We start from the raw sequence: 7,467 nt of genomic DNA on the forward strand, positions 1-7,467 counted from the left end.
GCCTGGGCGGGGCGGCGGGGCGGGAGCCCGGGGCGCGCTGCTGCTTGGCCACTTTGGGCTCTAACCTCGCTCCTCCCCTGGGCTGTGGGGTTTTTTGATTACAGGAAACTAGAGGACTGTAGGGAAGTGCCGCCTTGAGCGGGCTGAAGCGACTGCTGTCACTACTACATTCTCTTCTAGGTGTGACAGCGCCTTGGATCTAGAGACAAGCTTCTTGTTCGCCAGGAGCACCCCCTGCAATGTGCATTTTCGGGTCATATCCGCATATAAATGCCTGTTTTTAACTACTTCATGCACAGGTTCTTAGCAGAGAGTCATGTTTTAGTTCTAGGATTATGCTTATTTCTTTCTTTAGGGTTGCTTTTGTAATGAATCAGCACTTACATACACCTCTACTAGGCAATCATGGAGTTGGCACCCCAAAGAAAGGTAATTTTCGGTCATTTTTAAAAATGTAACAAACACAATTATATTTGCATTTTAGGCCTCGTTTAATGATGTGACCTCTAGAATGCTTATCACATCAGTTCATCGTGTTTTTTATTTTATTTATTTACTCATGATAGACACACAGAGAGAGAGAGAGAGAGAGGCAGAGACGCAGGCAGAGGGAGAAGCAGGCTCCCTGCAGGGAGCCGGTCGCGGGACCCTATCCGGGTCTCCAGGATCAGGCCCTGGGCTGAAGGTGGCGCTAAACCACTGAGCCCCCGGAGCTGCCCGGTTCATCAGGTTTTGCGTCTGTGGTGCTCCGTCCTTGAATAGGACATTTCATACCACTCTTCCACAAACATTTAATGTTCTTTGAATTCTGAAAATTCTGTTCTAAAAATATTTGCAACAATTTGAAGGACTTTGAATTTGTGAAATTGTGAAATAAAGTTGAAACAGTAGAAAAGTTTATTCGGAGGGGATTGACCTCTGCACATGTGTTTGAGTTAAAATAATGATGTAAAAGTAAACTTTGTGTATTTCTTCCTGTACTTTAAACAGTATTTTCAGATTCTCAGTGTAGAATTAAACATTGCTGATACTAAAAAAGAAATACATCTTGTGTCTTCCCCCAAGTAATACTATGGTTGCCGAGTCGTGAGAAATAACACCACAGTGATTATGTCCTCAACTGCCAGGCTTTTTCTTTTTTTTTTTTTCTCTCCTGTTACCGTATCATAATTAGCTTCACCACATGGACTGAATTCTATTAGCTGAGCAGAGACAGAGCAATGTCAGCTCTCAGGTGAGTATGGCTACTTCCAAACTTTTTGAATCTGCAAAATGTACAACTCAGAGCTAGTGAAAATTCCTCTCTCTTTCTTTCAATGACAGAGGATATTTACCCCCGGATCCTCTGGGATGGTATCTGAAACTCTGTAGACACTCCTGGAAACTTTAGGATTTTAGTACTTTTTTAAGTTGTCAGTAATGATGCAGTTTGTTGTACAAGTCTGCAGCTTAGGACCTCCAAGGACCTCTTCCTTATTTACAAATGTTTCATTGCCTTTTTTAAAAATGTAAAATGCTCTTACCAATATTTTCTGTGTTTACAAGCAGTTTAGCTTGACTCTTCTATCGCAGGCCTAGTCTTTTCTTTAGCACGTTAGTTTGGGTGTGACTATTTGTCAAAGTACTGAGCGTTATGTATGCCTACTCCTTATATTTTGATGTCTGGTCTTCTCTTTGCAGCATTATATTTAATTTGAGCCAAACTCTATGTATTTAACATATCCTGAACGCATTATTCCTCAAATTCAACAAATTCTTTATCACTTAAATTCTAATTTGGAACTTGTCAAAGTTTTGTTTCATGAGTCTATAAGGAGTGGAAGCAAAACATTTGTAATGCTGTGTTTTTGTTGCTTTCACATGCATGATCTCAGTAATCACTTTGAGTTGTTATTAGCAGTGCAGCATTATTCCAGGTTCTTAGATCTAAGGACTGAGATTGAGGAATGTGTAGTAACTTACTCAGTGTTTTTTTTTTAATAAAAACTTAGTGTTTTTAATTAATGAATATTAGAATTGTTATTTTTCTGACTCTAATCCCATTGTCCTTCTTGTACTAATTATCTCCCCTTGAGAATCTTTACATATAGGTACTTCGTATATTTTGTTCCCCAAATAAATTTTGAATGAAAACAGATCAGATGATTACTGAAAAGAAAATCCTTCCCCTCCTGTGTAACTAGTATATGTTTTGAACTCAAATGTATCATTTTGCTTTTTATTTAGGAATTTTTTTAATGTATATATATTTTTTATTTATTTATGATACAGAGAGAGAGAGAGAGAGGCAGAGACACAGGCAGAGGGAGAAGCAGGCTCCATGCACCGGGAGCCCGACGTGGGACTCGATCCCAGGTCTCCAGGATCGCGCCCTGGGCCAAAGGCAGGTGCCAAACCGCTGCACGACCCAGGGAACCCTTATTTAGGAATTTAAAAAGGTTAAATAAGTTTTCACATCATTTCGTACAATGAATAATTCATTACCTGATACATATTTTTATCCTCCAAGGACTTAAATACAGTAGACACCTCTTGTGTATTATGACAGGAGGGGGAAGAGCCCACATGTACTGTTTGGTTCCCATGACCTTTTCTGTATCCTCCAGGGACACTTGCTGGTGTCCGCTCATTTCCTCCCTTGACACGTAGAGGGAGGCCACACTGAGGCAAGAGAAACATGGCATGTCTTTCTACCCTTTGAGAGGTGCTAAGCTTTTTCTCTGGCATTAATCCAGTTTTGCTTCTACATCAGGAAAGGAACCTCAAGAGGGAAAATACACCATCTTCTGGGTCCTGACCCCCATGTAGTCCAGGCTGTTGAGTTCCTCTCAACTGAGCATCTTCCATTGAATTGTTATTTCAAAGACCTCTGTGTTTCAGAAGCCTTCTAGTTTAGGACACCTGTTTCTGGGGCGCTCCCTCTCTCTGCACAAAAATACCAAGTCAGAAGGCCCAGAGCCCCGCAGCAGTGTCCTCTCCCAGTAGACCTGCTTAGCTGGGGAGAGTCACAGTCAAGTAGCAAAGCCAGCGCCAAAGGGCTCCCATTCCACTCTCCTTCCTACCTCGGAGAGGGAATTGAGACCTTTTCATGGTATCTGGAAACAAAGGAACTCTTTATCAGCAGGTTGAACCTTCCCTTTGGGCACAACTGTTCTTTAAATTAAGGTAAACATTGTTTTTTTTTTTTTTTTTTTACCTATTTAAAACATTAATGCCTTGGCTCTAATTTTGTCACCTTGCTGTATTTTAATTTCTCCAGGACAAAATAATCGGTTTACTTTTTTAGATTTTCAATCTGATTCTCCCCCTTATGCATTGCATATTATAACAAATAGTAATAGAACTTAGCCAAATAGGCTGTGACAATTAATTTTTTTTATTGGAGTTCAATTTGCCAACATATAGCATAACACCCAGTGCTCATCCCGCCAAGTGCCCCCCTCAGTGCCCATCACCCAGTCACCCCAACCCCCCACCCATCTCCCCTTCCACTACCCCTTGTTCATTTCCCAGACCTAGGTGTCTCATGTTTTGTGACAATTAAATTAATAATTCATTTTGGTTGCAAGTGTTTAGGCCTTGTGCTTTGACTGATATATGCAAAAATGATAATTTATTACAAATAAATTCATATACTTGCACTATAGTTTGATGAACCAGTAAATTTTGTCTGCATGACTGTCATTAGACAGAAAGTTAGATCATTTCAAATATATATGTTTGACTTCATGAACACCTGAAATGATGGCTCGCGTAAGAACATGTTTTTGTTTTTTGTCCCTAAATTTGTATGAACTTACTTTAAGGTACTAAGTACACTCCTGTATTTCTGAAGTCTTGTACACTTAAATATAAAGAACTAAATATAACCACATTCAATTCACATTCCAAAATAATAGACTCAATTAATTTGCAAGTTCATTCTAAAGTCTTTCTTATTTTCAAGGAGTAATTCTGTTTGTAATATAGTAAGCCAAAGTATCTTTATGACTGAGTTTGCTCATAGGAATCGAGCAAATGAGCCTCTGCACAATGACCACCGCTGAAACAGCCCTGCTAAGTTTTTCTCGCGTGGGAGTCAGGTGCATATTCTAATAGAAGGAGATGGCATTCCTGGTTCCCTGGGTGGAGGTCAGCTGGGCTCTGAGTGACTGTAAATAGCAGGAGGGGAAAAGGCTCACTGGAAATCCAAGTTTGTGGTGTCCAGGGGCCAGCAAAGTTATCTGCCTTGACAGTGTCTCAGGGGGGCTTTAACGCCCCAACCACCTTTTCCACTAGAAGATTTTAAATTGGATCCACGTGTCAGAGAGTCTAAGACCCAAATAATTTCAGAACATGGGAAATGTACCTGTTTCTTTCAAGTTGTTAATTAATGAATACTTCGATAAAAACCTTAGTATTTCCTTAGTGAAGAATTTGGGAGGCATCAACTCAGGTTGTAAAACTCAGAGAGTGTGTGGTGGTTGACATGGGGAGTCTTGAGGCCCCAGGGCGAGCCCAGGATTGGTCAGGGCTTTTGTTCAGGTGAATGGGTTTTCCCTAGGCCTGTTTCAGATCCCTGAGCTCTTTTCATGGATGCTGGCTCTATCTCCTTTTTACCAGACACTTGGGATTTGTGATTCGTCATCTTCCTTTTCATAGTATCTTTGATCTTATTGATAAGTAAAATCTTGCCCCCCCCCCCCCATTTTTATCCATACCAGGTGTTACCTAGGCCCACTGCGCAATAGAAGTACTGGCAGCTCTGCTACCTGGTTCTGGTTTGCTGTAAACCATTAGGCCCAGATGACCAGACGTGATACCCTATAGGGTTTCAGGGTCTTGCTTGTCTCCTTTCCTTTCTCTCCTTTTTCAGAAATGCTTGTATTGCAATGTTAAAATTTTATGAAAGCATCATTGTTCCCTGCTTTTCGGTTTAGATGGAAACATAACTCTTTTTCTGAAAACATGAAAGTATCCCAAACCTAAACATTCCTAGAAAAAAGCATACCAATGTGCACATGCAGTTGTCTTTGCAAGTTTGCTAACAGTAATTTGGGTTGATTTGAAACTTCACTGACATTTATTTATTGAAAGATTTTGTTAATCAGAGGGAGAGAGTATACCAGGGAAGAGGGGCAGAGAGAGAGGGAGAGGGATAAGCAGGCTCCCCGCTGAGCAGGGAGCTCAAAGTGGGGCTGGATCCCAGGACCCTGGGATCGTGACCTGAGCTGAAGGGAGACACTTCACCGACTGAGCCACCCAGGCACCCCAAAACCTTAGGTTACCTTTAAATGAGAGGATAATACAGTTTATAAATATTCTGAATTACATTTATCTAAAGAGATTCAAAATTTTCCTATCAGAAGAGTATGAGCTTAACTCCTGGAATTGTCACTTGATTGTCCATTTGAAAGAACTGTGTTCCTTTGGCTAAGTTGTCATCATTACTTTCATTTTCTGTATTAAAAGACCATCATCAGGGTGTCTGGGGGGCTCACTGGATTAAGCCTCAGACTCTTGCTTTCTGCTCTTGATCTCAGGGTCTTGAGTTCAAGCCCCACATTGGGCTCCATGCTGGCTGCTGGACATGGAGTCTACTTAAAAAGAAAAAAAAAAAAAAAGGTTCGTCATCTTCCTCAGTGTTTATTCCTTATGAATGTCTGTAGGGTAAATACCGTTTTCTGTTCTACCACTGAAATGGGTACCTTATTCTCATGGATGCATTGAGATATTTTCCTCTTGTTGAGTGACCATCGTGTGATGTCTGTGGAGTGTTCTTGGTAAAACTTGTTGGTCACTTTATTCCTGCTGGCCTCAGGCTCACTGTCACCATGACTCACCCACTGCTTATTGGTCTTCCCCTCTCATTTCTTCTCTTACCCCAATGGTTAGCAGTATTTTTTCCCTTTCTACCTTTTTTTTTTTAATGATGGCCCATTTTAAGAAAAATAGTGCTTATAGGCTCTTTTTTGTTGTAAAAAAAAAAAAATTTATACCAGAAATAACTCTCGAGCCAAAATGGAGGAAAACATATGCTTATGTTTACACCTCGGCTTGCTTATGTTAAGGAGTGAGAGGTTGTCCTATGTTTTTTTTTTTTAATTTTATTTATTTATGATAGGCACACAGTGAGAGAGAGAGAGAGAGGCAGAGACATAGGCAGAGGGAGAAGCAGGCTCCATGCACCGGGAGCCTGACGTGGGATTCGAACCCGGGTCTCCAGGATCGCACCTTGGGCCAAAGGCAGGCGCTAAACCGCTGCGCCACCCAGGGATCCCAGGTTGGCCTATGTTATTGCCTCAGTGTTGCATGAGCTCAGGACTCCGTTTCTTCTGTCTTTTCCCATTTCTCCATCTGCAGACAGTATCCAGGGTAGAATAGAATTAATATCTTGTGATCATTTGCCACGGTTTAGTTGTGAACAAGTAGGACCGAACAGACATATAGCCCTGCTAAACGATCACTTCTATGTGGAAAAATAGAAGTCACATCAATTCATCTAAAACCAAGGTTATTTATTATTTCTAGAAAATTTCCTTTTATATGTTACTGATTTAAACTCACAACTTATTAAGGTGCCTACAGAGATAAGTATATATCTTCCACGAAAGCTATCTTGTCAGTGTCTAGGAAATAGTTCCCAATTAAGTGGGTAATTTCAATGTTCTTTGGTTGCTTCCTGACAAGTGTTTTCTTGCTGAAATGGGTGTTTTCTAACTACGACTTGATGAACGTTCCTGGTGGAAGTGAACAGAGGTGTCAGTGGTCCAGAAGGTCGGGTTCTCAGATCCTCATGTGTTGGCTGAAGTTTCCACCTTACTTTCTTGGCAAGGGATTTGGACCTCGTTAGAGTTCATTCTCGGGGCTCATCCGCAAGGGGATGGAAATCCCTCTCTCCGGGTCCCGCCTGCCTCTGGCTCCGCAGCCTCCCTGGAGCAGTGTCGGCCCTGCTCCTCCTGCGGCCCAGTGCTCAGGAGCTGCGAGGGGCTCCGGCCTCTGGGCCTCTGGGCCTCTGGGCCTCTGTGCTGCGGTTGCCCTGCAGGCCTGAGCGCACGTTCCTTGCCTTCCCTTCCTCGTGTGCTTCCGCTCCCCCTGGCCTTAGCACCTCGCAGGAGAGCCCCTTGCCCTCCCTGCCTTGCTTTTGTTCTCTTTTTGTTTTCTTTTTTTTAATAATAAATTTATTTTTTATTGCTTTTGTTTTCTAAGGCAGAATGGACTTCCCAGTGTTTGTGGTAATGACGTGCACTTAAGGATGTTTAAAGAAGTGGCCTTATAAAATGCATATTTGTATTATTAAGATAGTGCTCAGGTTGCCGCTCCAGAAAATAGGTCAGATCTTCCTGTGAGATCCAGGGGCTGGTTTTTCCCTGGTCTTAATTCCAGGAAAGGTTGTGCTTTTCTGAAACAAGTTGTCATTTTGGTCTTAAGTACCAGCACATCCTCTGTCTAAGTGAGTTTTCCTCTTTCTGTTTACTGCTGTGTGTT

At 41.8% G+C, this 7,467-nt stretch overlaps 1 long non-coding RNA gene across 1 annotated transcript; it reads left to right on the plus strand.

Moving 5' to 3' along the window:
* LOC119868934 lies at positions 1-3,646 on the plus strand. Its single transcript, XR_005371258.1, has 3 exons — positions 1-429; positions 1,175-1,234; positions 2,272-3,646. It is a non-coding gene; the product is annotated as an uncharacterized LOC119868934 (long non-coding RNA).
* The last annotated feature ends 3,821 nt before the right edge of the window (positions 3,647-7,467 follow it).

The sequence above is a fragment of the Canis lupus genome, chromosome 16, assembly GCF_011100685.1.
Source record: "Canis lupus familiaris isolate Mischka breed German Shepherd chromosome 16, alternate assembly UU_Cfam_GSD_1.0, whole genome shotgun sequence".
NCBI classification, from domain to species: Eukaryota; Metazoa; Chordata; class Mammalia; order Carnivora; family Canidae; genus Canis; species Canis lupus.